This window comes from Staurois parvus, unplaced genomic scaffold, assembly GCF_062004578.1.
Source record: "Staurois parvus isolate SC_StPar_1 unplaced genomic scaffold, SC_StPar_1.0 ptg000012l, whole genome shotgun sequence".
Classification (NCBI taxonomy): domain Eukaryota; kingdom Metazoa; phylum Chordata; class Amphibia; order Anura; family Ranidae; genus Staurois; species Staurois parvus.
In genome coordinates, this window is record NW_028317808.1 from 2,084,185 (window position 1) to 2,096,858 (window position 12,674).

At 43.2% G+C, this 12,674-nt stretch overlaps 1 protein-coding gene across 2 annotated transcripts in view; it reads left to right on the top strand.

Moving 5' to 3' along the window:
- Positions 1-12,674, top strand: part of PLPPR1 (phospholipid phosphatase related 1) — a 241,855-nt gene that overhangs the window by 36,120 nt on the left and 193,061 nt on the right. The gene's annotated exons all lie outside the window — the stretch shown is intronic.

Consider the following 12,674-nt stretch of genomic DNA (forward strand, 5'->3'; position numbering starts at 1 on the left):
ATTCGTTTTCCCATCAATGACAACAATCCGTCCAGGCCCTGAGGCAGCAAAGCAGCCCCAAACCATGATGCTCCCTCCGCCATGTTTTACAGTGGGGATGAGGTTTTGATGTTGGTGTGCTGTGCCTTTTTTTCTCCACACATAGTGTTGTGTGTTCTTCCCAAACAACTCAATCTTGGTTTCATCTGTCCACAGTATATTTTGCCAGTAGTGCTGTGGAACATCCAGGTGCTCTTTTGCAAACTTCAAACGTGCTGCAATATTCTTTTTGGACAGCAATGGCTTCCTCCGTGGTGTCCTCCCATGTACTCCATTCTTGTTTAGTGTTTTCCTTATTGTAGATGTGTCAACAAAAATGTTAGCATGTGCCAGAGATTTCTGTAGGTCTTTAGCTGACACTCTGGGATTCTTCTTTACCTCATGCAGCATTCTGCGCTGTGCTCTTGCAGTCATTTTTACAGGATGACCACACCTAGGGAGATTAGCAACAGTGCTAAACTTTCTCCATTTGTAGACAGTCTGTCTTACCGTGGACACATGAACATCAAGGCTTTTGGAGATACTTTTGTAACCCTTTCCAGCTTCATGCAAGTCAACAATTCTTGATTGTAGGTCTTCTGAGAGCTCTTTTCTGCGAGGCATGGTTCACATCAGACAGTGCTTCTTAAAACCAGTAAACCCAAAACAGGTGTGTGTTTTTTAAGGGCAGGACAGCTGTCAGCAACACATCCAATATCATAACACTGATTGGAGTCAAAGTTGGCTCACTCCTGGCTCCAATTATCTCTGGGAGAAGTCATTAAGCTAGGGCTTCACATACTTTTTCCTCCCTGCACTGTGAATGTTTACATGTTATGTGCAATTAAACCATGGCAACATCTAATATTTGTGTAGTATTATGTTCAGCAGACTGTGTTCTTCTATTGTTGTGACTTAGATGCCGTTCAGAGCACATTTTATGCCCAATTCATGCAAAACTCCACGTAATCCCAAGGGGTTCACATACTTTTTCTTGCAACTGTATGAATTGCATACCTCTACATTATGGCATTCTTACCCTTTAGTGTGTTTTCCTCAAGGGGTATGTCATTTATGCTCCCTCTTGGCACTCTGATATCTTCAGCCAGTCTACTTCCAGGTTCGTTTGGCAGCCAGTGATGATGTGACTTCTGAGCATGCACTCTGGAGTTACTTTACCATCACTTCATTCTCGGCATCTTGCAGATGCCAGGAATGAGTTGGGAGAGTACACTATTCTACATATGCACCACCTACCCTTCTACCTCCTAGTATTTTTTTCTTGAACTTTAGTTCCACTTTATGATGATATTTACACACACAAGTGCCTTGATCAAACCAGTGACTTATCAAATTGACTGACCAATTATCAGACTGCTCAATCTTTAGCTAGATATAGACAACTGTATCTTCAGCTAACCCATAGTGCTCAGGAGTCCTTTTTTTTAAAAAAAATGTTTGGCTATACCACCTTTGGTTTTTCCACAGAACAGTACTTTATCATATAATCAATACTGCCTAAAATGAAGCTGTGCTTTGACCATGGAGGGCAAAGCAACAAGTTCACTTTTATCCCCCTATTAGTAGTTACAAAACAGGTATAAGATTACAAAACCACTAAACAATTTTTATTTAGAAACACAATAGAAATTGTAGTTGGAAATAGCAAGCTACCCACAAAGCAAATTCCTTATTATGTAGTCCCTACCAGGGGTGGGCTGACCATTTGGAAACTCGAGCACTGCCAAAGGGCCCGGGGTCAGTAGGGGGCCCCATGAGATACTCCTGGTACCTTTTTCATAGGCTTTTTTGAGGTTGGGCAAGGACACAGGGGCCCCATGATCCCCTATTGACCGGGGGCCCCATGAGTTGTCAGTCCACCCCTGGTCCCTACATTATTTCATTCACCAGCAGCATGTTTTCACACATGTCAGACCAACTGACTCCCTCTAGTCAATTGCTTTCCACACAAAGACCCCCTGCAGGTAGAAGTCCTTTTAAATGCAAGATCACAGACATTTCCTCATCCAGTCAGGTAGCCAAGGATCAGATAATAAACAAGTCTATGGAACAGGGGTTCTTAAATTCAAGGACTATAAAAAGAAAATTGTTATCATACTGGGGTCCAAAAAGAACATGTCAGCAAAACAAAAATTACAATGGACATACAATATATTGCATTTCTGATGCTCTTAACCATTTCTGTACAAATCCAAGATAAATAAAGTATTTCTTATATTTAGTTTTTTTGCCTTTTTCAAATAGCACCATTGTTTCTTCCACATTACAGCCTTGCCTGGATATTTCCCTCTACCCCCAGCCTTACAGGAATGCATACTACCTGCATTTGGGACATTTCATCTGCACACACCCTCCTCCTCCATCCTATGCTCCCTCACCCACATCTTCAATCTCTCCCTCTCTACTGGCGCATTAGCCTATCCCCAAAGCACGCGCACATCACCCCCATACACCAAAAACCCTCCCTGGACCTCACCGACCTGAACAACCTTAGACTCATCTCCCTGCTGCCGTTTACTTCCAAGCTCCTTGAGCGCTTAGTCTACAATCGCCTAAGCTCCCACCTCACCAATAACAACCTCCTTGATTCCCTACAGTCTGGCTTCCGTCCCCTACACTCCACCAAAACCGCCCTACTCAAAATCACCAATGACCTGCTAACTGCCAAAGCTATTGGCCACTACTCAGTCCTCTTACTCCTCGACCTTTCCACGGCCTTCGACACAGTTGACCACCCCCTCCTCCTTAATAAACTACACTCCCTCGGCATCAGAGACTCCGCTCTCTCCTGGCTCTCCTCCTATCTATCCCAACGCTCCTTCAGCGTTACCTATAACGCTACTACCTCCCTCTCTCTCCCCCTCTCTGTTGGGGTCCCCCAAGGCTCTGTCCTCGGGCCCCTTCTCTTCTCCATCTACACCTCCTTCCTCGGCAAACTGATACACTCCCACGGCTTCAACTATCACCTCTACGCTGATGACACACAAATTTACCATTCCACCCCTAGCCTCACCCCTTCAGTCCCCGCCCGTATCACCCACCTACTGAATGACATATCAGACTGGATGTCGCTCAATTACCTCAATCTTTGCCTTTCCAAAACCGAGCTCCTGATTTTCCCCCCAGCCCGCGCCCCCCCCTCTCCATCACGACCAATAACGCCACCATCAGTCCCACCCCGCAAGCCAAAGTTCTAGGTGTCACTCTAGACTCAAACCTGTCCTTCCAACCCCATGTCCAATCGTTGGCAAACTCATGCAGGCTCCATCTCCGCAACATCTCCAAAATACGTACGTTCCTAATCCCAGACACTACTAAACAACTCGTTCACTCCCTTATTATCTCACGTCTGGACTACTGCAACTCCCTTCTCACTGGCCTACCTCATCGCAGACTATCCCCGCTTCAGTCTATCCTGAACTCAGCGGCCAGACTCATCCACCTTACCAACCGCACCGCTTCTGCCACCCCCCTCTGTCATTCCCTCCACTGGCTCCTGATTGCCCAACGCATTAAATTCAAACTACTAACACAGACATACAAAGCCATTCATATTGCTGCCCCAAACTACCTCACCGACCTGATAACCAAATACCACCCTATCCGTATTCTTCGCTCCTCACAAGACCTTCTACTTTCTAGCTCCCTGGTCTCCACCTCCCACGCCCGACTGCAGGACTTCTCCAGGACTTTCCCCATCCTCTGGAACTCACTACCCAAATCCATCAGACTGTCACCTACCCTCCTCACCTTTAGGCACACCCTGAAAACCCATATCTTCAGGGAAGCATACCCCACCCTCACCTAACAGCCGACTCCTCCACTCCTCCTACCACTCCATCCCCCACAGCCACTTCCTGCTGTACCACTATCCCCTCCCTCCTAGATTGTAAGCTCGAAAGAGCAGGGCCCTTGACCCCCTCGTGTTTTGTTTTGTTACTGTATTGTCTCATGTTCTGTCCTCCACTATAATGTACAGCGCTGAGCAAACCTTTTAGCGTTTTATAAATACTGTATAATAACAATAATAATAACCTATTCATGTGTATGGGTGGCGTAAGCAGCACCAGGACATCCTGGGCATCAAAATACCCCAGAAAGTTTATCCCATATGGAGGAATGTGTCCATGTACATGTGCCCTTAATGTTACCTGGTAATCTTGTCTGTAACATACTTCCTGTCTTTGTGTGTCTTTGCATGACACCATTCACTCCCCATACTTTATCTATAGAGAAGAAGAATTGTCACTCTAGAACAGGAAGAATGTTAGAATTACAGGACTCTACTCATGGCTATAACATAAAGGGAATGTGTAAATAACAGAAGTTAAGTGTTAGGGTTTAATATACTTCAAGCCTGCCATATGCAAATGGATACTCATGGATAATTAAAAACCACTAGCTTTAATAATGATAGCTGACCTCATATAATGTATAATGATCAGAATTTTTTCTCTGAACAGAAATAATGCACATTTTTCAATGATTCTACAGAAAATGTCTAGATTTTTTTTTTCTGACAGATGCTACCACCAGCCAATTACTGCAATTGAAGACTAATTATTTATTTTATTTATTTACTCATTCATTTATAGCTCCAACATGTTGTACATTCACATCAATCCCTACTTTCAAGGAGTTTCCACCAATATTATTATTATTATACAGGATTTATATATCGCCAACAGTTTGCGCAGCGGGTTTACAAAATAAAGGTAGACATTACAGTTACAATACGATTTGGTACAAGAGGAAACAGAGGGCCCTGTTCATTAGAGCTTACAATCTAGGAGGAAGGGTTGAGTGATACAAAAGGTAATAGCTGTGGGGGGATGAGCTGATGGAGGAAATAAATGGCAGTTTACTAGGTAGAAGCAGGATAGGCTTCTTTAAAGAGAGAGGTTTTCAGGGATCGTCTAAAGGTGGATAGATTAGGAGACAGCTGGACAGATTGGGGTAGGTAATTCCATAGGATGGGAGAAGCTCGGGAGAAGTCCTGGAGGCGAGCATGGGAGGAGGTGACATGGGAACAAGAGAGCAGAAGGTGTTGGGAGGATCAAAGATTTTTTGATTTGATATTCAGCTAATTACTGAACTTCTCCAATCTTCCTACCACTCCATCTATTTCCTCCTGTACCACTATCCCCTCCCTCCTAGATTGTAAGCTCCAAGGAGCAGGGCCCTCGAACCCCTCGTGTATTGAATCGTATTGTTACTGTACTGTCTCATGTACTGTCTCCCATTATAATGTACAGCGCTGAGCAAACTGTTGGCGCTATATAAATCCTGTATAATAATAATATTTTGAGACCAGGTTGGTGATGTAGCTGGGGGCAGAGTTGTGCATGGCTTTGTAAATTGTTGCTAGTATTTTGAATTTTATTAGTTGGGTGAGTGGAAGCCAGTGGAGGGATTGTCAAAGAGTGGTAGCAGACAATGAATTGTTCGTAAGGTGGATGAGCCTGGCAGCAGTATTCATAATGGACTGGAGGGGGGATAGCCTCTGTAAAGGTAAGCCAATGAGGAGGGAGTTGCAGTAGTCTAGGTGAGAGATAATTAGTACTGAAATTAGGCTAATGTCAGCTGAAAGAAAGGTGGACACAATTACACAATTAGAGGGCCCTGCTCATTAGAGCTTGCAATCTAGGAGAATATAATGTCCATATCTCACATGCATGCATTTACATACTAATGTCAGTTTTGACAAGGGCTAATTAACCTACCAGCATGACTTTGAAGTGTGGGAAGATGCCCACACAAGTGCAGGAAGAGCTTGCCGACTTCATGCAGTTAGTATTCTGGCTGCTATTTGAATCAAGGACCCTAGTACTACAAGGCTTTAATGATTACAACTTAGCTACTGTGCTATTTCTTTATTTGCAAAGTTACATTAAGATAATTTGCTTCTCTAGACACACTGGAATAAAGACAATCTTTGTACTGAGGCTGTCAGTTTGTCATACAATCTTTTTCACAAAAGCTAAAAAAAAAAATATGCTATTGGAAGCGGTTTTATTTGCAGAGCTTCCTTTCAACTCTACAGTCCACAAAACAAGAGATAGAGGAGATGGCAGAATATTACTTGAGTTACAGAGAGTCTGGAAATTAACCTAAAGAGCTCCTGCACCGTCTTCCCCTTACTCATCTGAATTCAACTACATATCTAGAGGGGTTCAGACAAGGAAAAAAATAAGAAGAAAAGCACAATTTCAGATTTTGTGGCCTGATGCTGTTTCATATAACCCCACTATTACAGCAGAACTCAAGTAGCTGGCTTACAAGTGCTTTACAGTAAATACATCCCTGATCCCTTGCTAATGTGAATGATCTTTGCACAGATGGTAACTTTTTATTTTAATGATAGCTCATGACAGAAAGATATATCTATACTAGCTGACGTACATGGAAACAGGAAAACAGTTTATGTCATTGCTTTATATACCAAGCAAAACAGGCCAATTAGCAGAGGTCCCAAGAGTCCACAGACACTTCAGTATTATTTGACACCTATGACTAAAATAAACACTTGTTAGAGATGTTTTATTTATTATTCTAACACGGTAAAGTAATTTCAAAAACTGTTATCAACCTTTTCTTAAAATGTACAGCTTTATTTAAAATATTTTTTGGTGATCCTGCCAAAAAAGTCCATGGTCAGATACTTGTGGCATGACAGTGTGGTTGATTTACTAAACCTGGAGAGTGCAAAATCTGTGCATGGTAGCCAATCAGCTTCTAACTACAGCTTGTTCATTAAACTTTGGCAAAAAACCTGGAAGCTGGTTGGTTTCTATGCAGAGCTGGAAAAGATTTTGCTCTCTCCAGTTTCATTACATCAACCCCAGTGATCTGCCCCTGTGTTCTAACTGTGCTCCTAATTTGCCACCAAATTACATGCACTTCCAGTGGAGATTACAAGTGGCTGTGCTGGTACTCATTGCACAGACATGGTCCATTGTTGCCACTGTCGGGAAACCTGCCCTAGAAAATGGCAGCTGCTACTGGAATGAGTGCTTGTACACAGAGGGTGACTACAAAAAGGCTGGATGTGATTGGCAAAACTCAAATGCAATAAAGATGAAACCAGTATTTAAAAAAAATAATAATAATAATATTAGTCATAATAATAATGACATTTGTTTATGATAAACATTGCTTTAACAAATATCAAATTAGGGTTTGCAGCTACCTTAAAGTGATTGTAAAGGATCAAATTTAATATTTTTTTAAATAACAAGCATGTTATTCTTACTTGCTCTGTGAAATGGTTTTGCACAGAGCAATCCTGACCCTTCTTTTGGAGTCCCCCACTGGTGTACCTGGCTCCCCCTCCCCTACTGAGTGCTCTCATAGCAAGCCACTTGCTAAAGGGGCACTCATGTGGGCTCACTTCCGAGCTCCCCTACTGAGTGCTCTCATAGCAGCCGGCTCTGTGTGCTCTCATAGCAAGCCACTTGCTAAAGGGGCACTCATGTGGGCTCACTCCTGAGCCGGCTCTGTGTGTTCATTTTTTAAATAACAAGCATGTTATTCTTACTTGCTCTGTGAAATGGTTTTGCACAGAGCAATCCTGACCCTCTTCTTTTGGAGTCCCCCACTGCTGTTCCTGGCTCCCCCTGCCCTACAGAGTGCTCTCATAGCAAGCCACTTGCTAAAGAGGCACTCATGTGAGCTCACTCCCGAGCCGGCTCTGTGTGTTCATAGACACACAGAGCGTGACTCGGCCCTGTCCTCTGCATCCTCCTCATTGGCTGTAATTGACAGCAGTGGAAGCCAATGGCTCCCCCTGCTGTCTCTGAGCAAATGAGGAGGGAGAGAGCAGAGAGCCTCTGCTCTTGGGCACAGCACTGAATCGAGATTGAGCTCAGGTAAGTATAAGGGAGGGCTGGGGGGGGGGGGGGCTGCATACTGAAGTTTTTTTTTACCTTAGTGCAGAGAATGCATTAAGACAAAAATCATTCTGCCTTAAGAGCCATTATAGGGCTGGACTTGGCAATCCTCTCATTCTAGAAGGATCTGTCTGTCTGTGATTATCAATGTGCAGCTGTGAACTTTTGGGGGCTCCTTATACTAATTTAGCCCAGTTTTAATACTAAAATATTAGAGCAGAGTTAAAGCTGAACTCTGCTGATGAGAAACATTTTACTCGCAGTTGGTCCCCCTCTCTACTTAAAGAATTAACTTCTAGTTTTGCCTAGGGGATGATGAACAAAGTTATATACTTACCTTATTTCTCCTTCCTATGGCAGTCAGTGCTCTCCTCAGATGTCCAACATCCTGGGTTGCAGACTGGCCCTCTGCATCCTCCCATACAATGCAGGACTGCTGGTCCTGCATTGTACAGAATGATATCAGAGAGTGGCAACTGGTCAGACAATGAAGGTAAGAGGCTTCAGAAAACCAGTCACTCCAAGGGAGAAGCCTGCAAGAGTGAGGAACAATATTACCTTATTCATCACCCCCTATGCAGAACATGTAATTAAAGGTTCATCTTTAACTGCAGCCTGTTCACATTTACCACTAGGTCATCACAGCAGTACAGTAGTAATGAGTCAGCTTTTGTACTAATAATTAATCATTACTGCTCTGTTAGGCTTGGCACATTTTAAGCATAAAAATAATGGGAATTGCAGTGTTTTATTAATGAGGACAGCTTTCTTTTCTTAGTTCAGGCCTGGTGAATTTATTAGATAACATATTTCAAAATGCATCGCAGTAACCTGCTGCAACTGACCATAAATTCATTTTCTGTAGATAATAAAAGCTCATTTGCAATTGTTTACTATAGGTTAATACACATAACTTGTCTTTGCATTGTGTAAATGTGAATTGAGAGCTGATTCACACATGTGCGGTGAGGATTGAAGCTCAGGTTTCACAGCTAATTGACACAGTAGTTGTTCAGTGGTTCATGTGAGGTTTACATCAGGTTCAAGACAGGGTAAGCTCAGGGTTTTATCATGTCCTCATATATATGAGGTTTAGAAATGGTTTCCATACAAGCAGGGGCGGACTGACAACTCATGGAGCCCCGGGCAATAGGGGATCATGGGGCCCCTGTGTCCTTGCTCAAACTCAAAAAAGCCTATGAAAAAGGTACTAGGGGCATCTCATGGAGCCCCCTACTGACCCTGGGCCCTCGGGCAGTGCCCGCGTTTCCAAATGGTCAGTCCGCCCCTGCATACAAGTCAATAGCCTGTAATCCGCACCTCAACCTGAAGGCACTGCTCAGAAATCAGACATGACTCTTTTTCAAACCGCACTGAATCCTCACCGCCAGTGCAGCGGGCATATGTGAACAGGCACCATAGGAAGCAATGTTATTTCATGCGCAGTAGTGAGAGTAGTTTCAGTGATATATTACATGCACAATCAGAGCCCTCGTTTTAAATAATGAACCCCATATAGCTTACCTGAGCAGGAGCATATTCTTTTTGCACACCATACTGGGACCAACCATGTAGTCAAAAGGGTGCTACAAAAGTGGTCATGGTGTATAACATAAATAAGACATATGGCACACAGACAAGCTTATTTCAAAGTGAAAAGCTATTCTTTACTGCATATGATCACATATAAAGACAATGGGGGAGATGTATCAAAACTGAAGCACTCAGAATCTGGTGCAGCTGTGCATGGTAGCCAATCAGCTTCTAACTTCAGCTTGTTCAAATAAACTTGGACAATAAAACCTGGAAGCTGATTGGTTTCTATGCAGAGCTGCACCAGATTTTGCACTCTCCAGTTTTAGTAAAGTTCCCCCACTGTTTCTAGACCATGCAAGAACCCTTCTTCAGAATTATGTGAACAGGCAGGCAGGTTTGTTTTATTGCAGAATTCTCTTCTCACTACATGCCTTTTTTGCAATAAAGAGCCTGCTGTTCATATTTTTTTTTGTTGACTGTAGTTCTGCTTTAAATGGTGAAACTTTTTCAATATTACAGAATAATAAAATCCAGATGAATGTGTAGCACTCACCCCCCCAAAGGACCCGTTAATTTGATCCTAATAAGTGCACCAGCAGCCAAGCACACAATCTCATTCACTCTTTTGGCTCAATGATTAGTCTAGGGATATACTTTTTTGATGCTTTATTGAACACTTGAATAGGAGCAGGGTAACCGTGGCATACTCCAGTAATATTAAAGTGTTACTAAACCCACAACAGCGAAATCAGTCTGTATATGCAGTAAAGCATGCTTGTTATAATCCTCTGCATTGTGTAAAATGGCCATTTGATCCTGTTTTCTCTGCCCCTCTTTTTGTTCAAATGTCCACCTAATAAGACAGACTGTACCCCTAGTCACATGCACATGCTCAGTTTAGTGTGTATTGCTAGAGAGGTTCTTTTTTTCTTGGGAGAATGCATGTGATCAGCACAGGGCCAATAAGCACTGTCCAGACAGAGGTCAGGGGTTTTGCATCCTGCTAGAGCAGAAAGAAAACTCTTCCTACAAGCTTTAAAATGTGCTCTGCTGAAGTCACAAGTTGCTCTAACTGCTGATGAGAAAAGGTATTTAGCAGTTTATATTTACTAAAATAATTGTGTCTTCCTCTTAAAGATTCTAGCAGAGTCCTTTCAGCAGCAAATGATGGGCTCAGCTACACAGGGAGACCAAGAGCAATGTCCACTTGTAGTATAAGCTGACTCTGATGCAAGAGGGACAACAGTTACACACTGCTTTGGGATCTCACACACCAGTCTGTACTCACAAATGCCTCTGGATAGTTGGATGCCTCCTTCCAATATCAGTCAGACATTTCTGCTGTGAACTCTTCAGACCAGATCCCCAAAAGGAAATCCCTCAGTCAGCTGCAGCAAAGTTCAGCAGAAGAGCCCCCCCCCCCTCAAAACAAAGAGCAGATCCCCTAGTACAGCTGGGACCTTGATGAGCAAATGGAGAAACATATCTAGACTGCAGCCCTTCAGGCTGGAATTTTCTCCAGGACCAGAACTCCTCTGCTCCAGGCATCAAACTATTTATGCTCTCTCCCAGCCACCAACTGGGCACCCTTCCCAAGGTATTTTCTGGGACCACATAAATATTCATATTATAACTTAGACTCTCCCAGACCACTACTTTCCAGAACCATCCAGAAGGCAGGGGGAAGCAGCCAAACCCACAGCCTGTGAAACTCCTAGCAGCTCATTTGATTACAGGAGAGCTAAAGAACTAAAATTACCTCTCCTAAGAAGACTGGAGGAGTATTTAAACTAGGATCGAGGGGGGAGAGAGAATTAGATTATAATGGGATAGACAGATCAGACAAAGGTCAGTCCCTATTGGTGTGTGGAATGGGGAAAGATGGGGGGAGGGCTATGGCAGATGAGAAGAAGGTTCCCATGTTACAAACAACCATTTGAATTAGTACCATTTGTATGAAAAGAAAAAATCTGCAAAATACAGTACATGTGCACATGGTGTCAATGAAGTAAAGTATTTGTTCACCAATGCCAGAAGTCTGCCAAGCAAAATAGGAGAGGTGGAAGCTTTGGTGCATGAAGAAAACTATGATTTTATTGGTATTGCTGAATCTTGGCTTCATTCTTCACATGACTGGGCCATTAATATTCCTGGCTATGTTCTCTTTGGGAAAGACAGGGTAAAAAGAAAAGGTGGTGGTGTCTGTTTCTGTGTGAGAAGTGATCTCAGCGTGAGTGTGAAAGATGGAGAGTGTGATGAGGCTGAAGCATTATGGGTGGAACTACACATGGGGGAGCGTACTACAAAGATAATCATTGGAGTTTGTTATAGGCCTCCCAGTGTTAATGAGGAGGTGGAGACTCAGCTCCTTGCACAGATTGTAAGGGCTTCAAGGGCTGGGACAGTGATAATAATGGGGGACTTTAACTACCCAGAAATTGACTGGAGTAATGACACTGCAGGAACAGTTAAAGGGCAAACATTTTTAAACCTACTACAGGACAATTTTATGGTACAGTTCATAGTTGCTCCAACTAGGAATGATGCCTTGCTGGACAAAATAACTGGTTACTAACATTTATAGGTAAAGTTGATCCAGGGAATATCCGATTGCCTCTCGGGGGATCAGGAAGGAATTTTTTTCCCCCGCAAGAGCAAACTGGATCATGCTTTGCTGGGTTTTTTCCTTCCTCTGGATCAACTGCGGGTGTAGGTTGATAACTTGTTTTTTTTTACGGTTGAACTGGATGGGCTTTTGTCTTTTTTCAGCCAGACTAACAAACTAACTAACTATGTAACCCTGTCACAAAGTGACACCAGCAGCGCCATCCCTGATAGGCCTGCCAAGTGGCCTTTCCTGTCTACTAGCCATGGTATTCAGTTTGGTATTCATCGCCTCCTTTCCTACAGGCAGCCCCTGTTTTGGCTAGGCCTCCTGCTAAGCTGACCCAATGGGACTCAAGCCTGCTATGGGAGGGCTGCTTAGGCCCACTATTGGCGGCCCTGTGCACAGTAACCCTAAGCAAGCCTTATTTTGTTATCCAAGGAAACAGCTTAGGACAGTTGTTGCATAAGAAGTTACTAAAAAGTGGGACAAAAAGTTTTGTTTCAAACATATGCGCATGCAGTAAGCATATCCATGGCAAGTAGTTAAGCAGCATTCCTAAAAAACATAAACATGTATGGTTTTGTTATATTTTCTATGGGGAC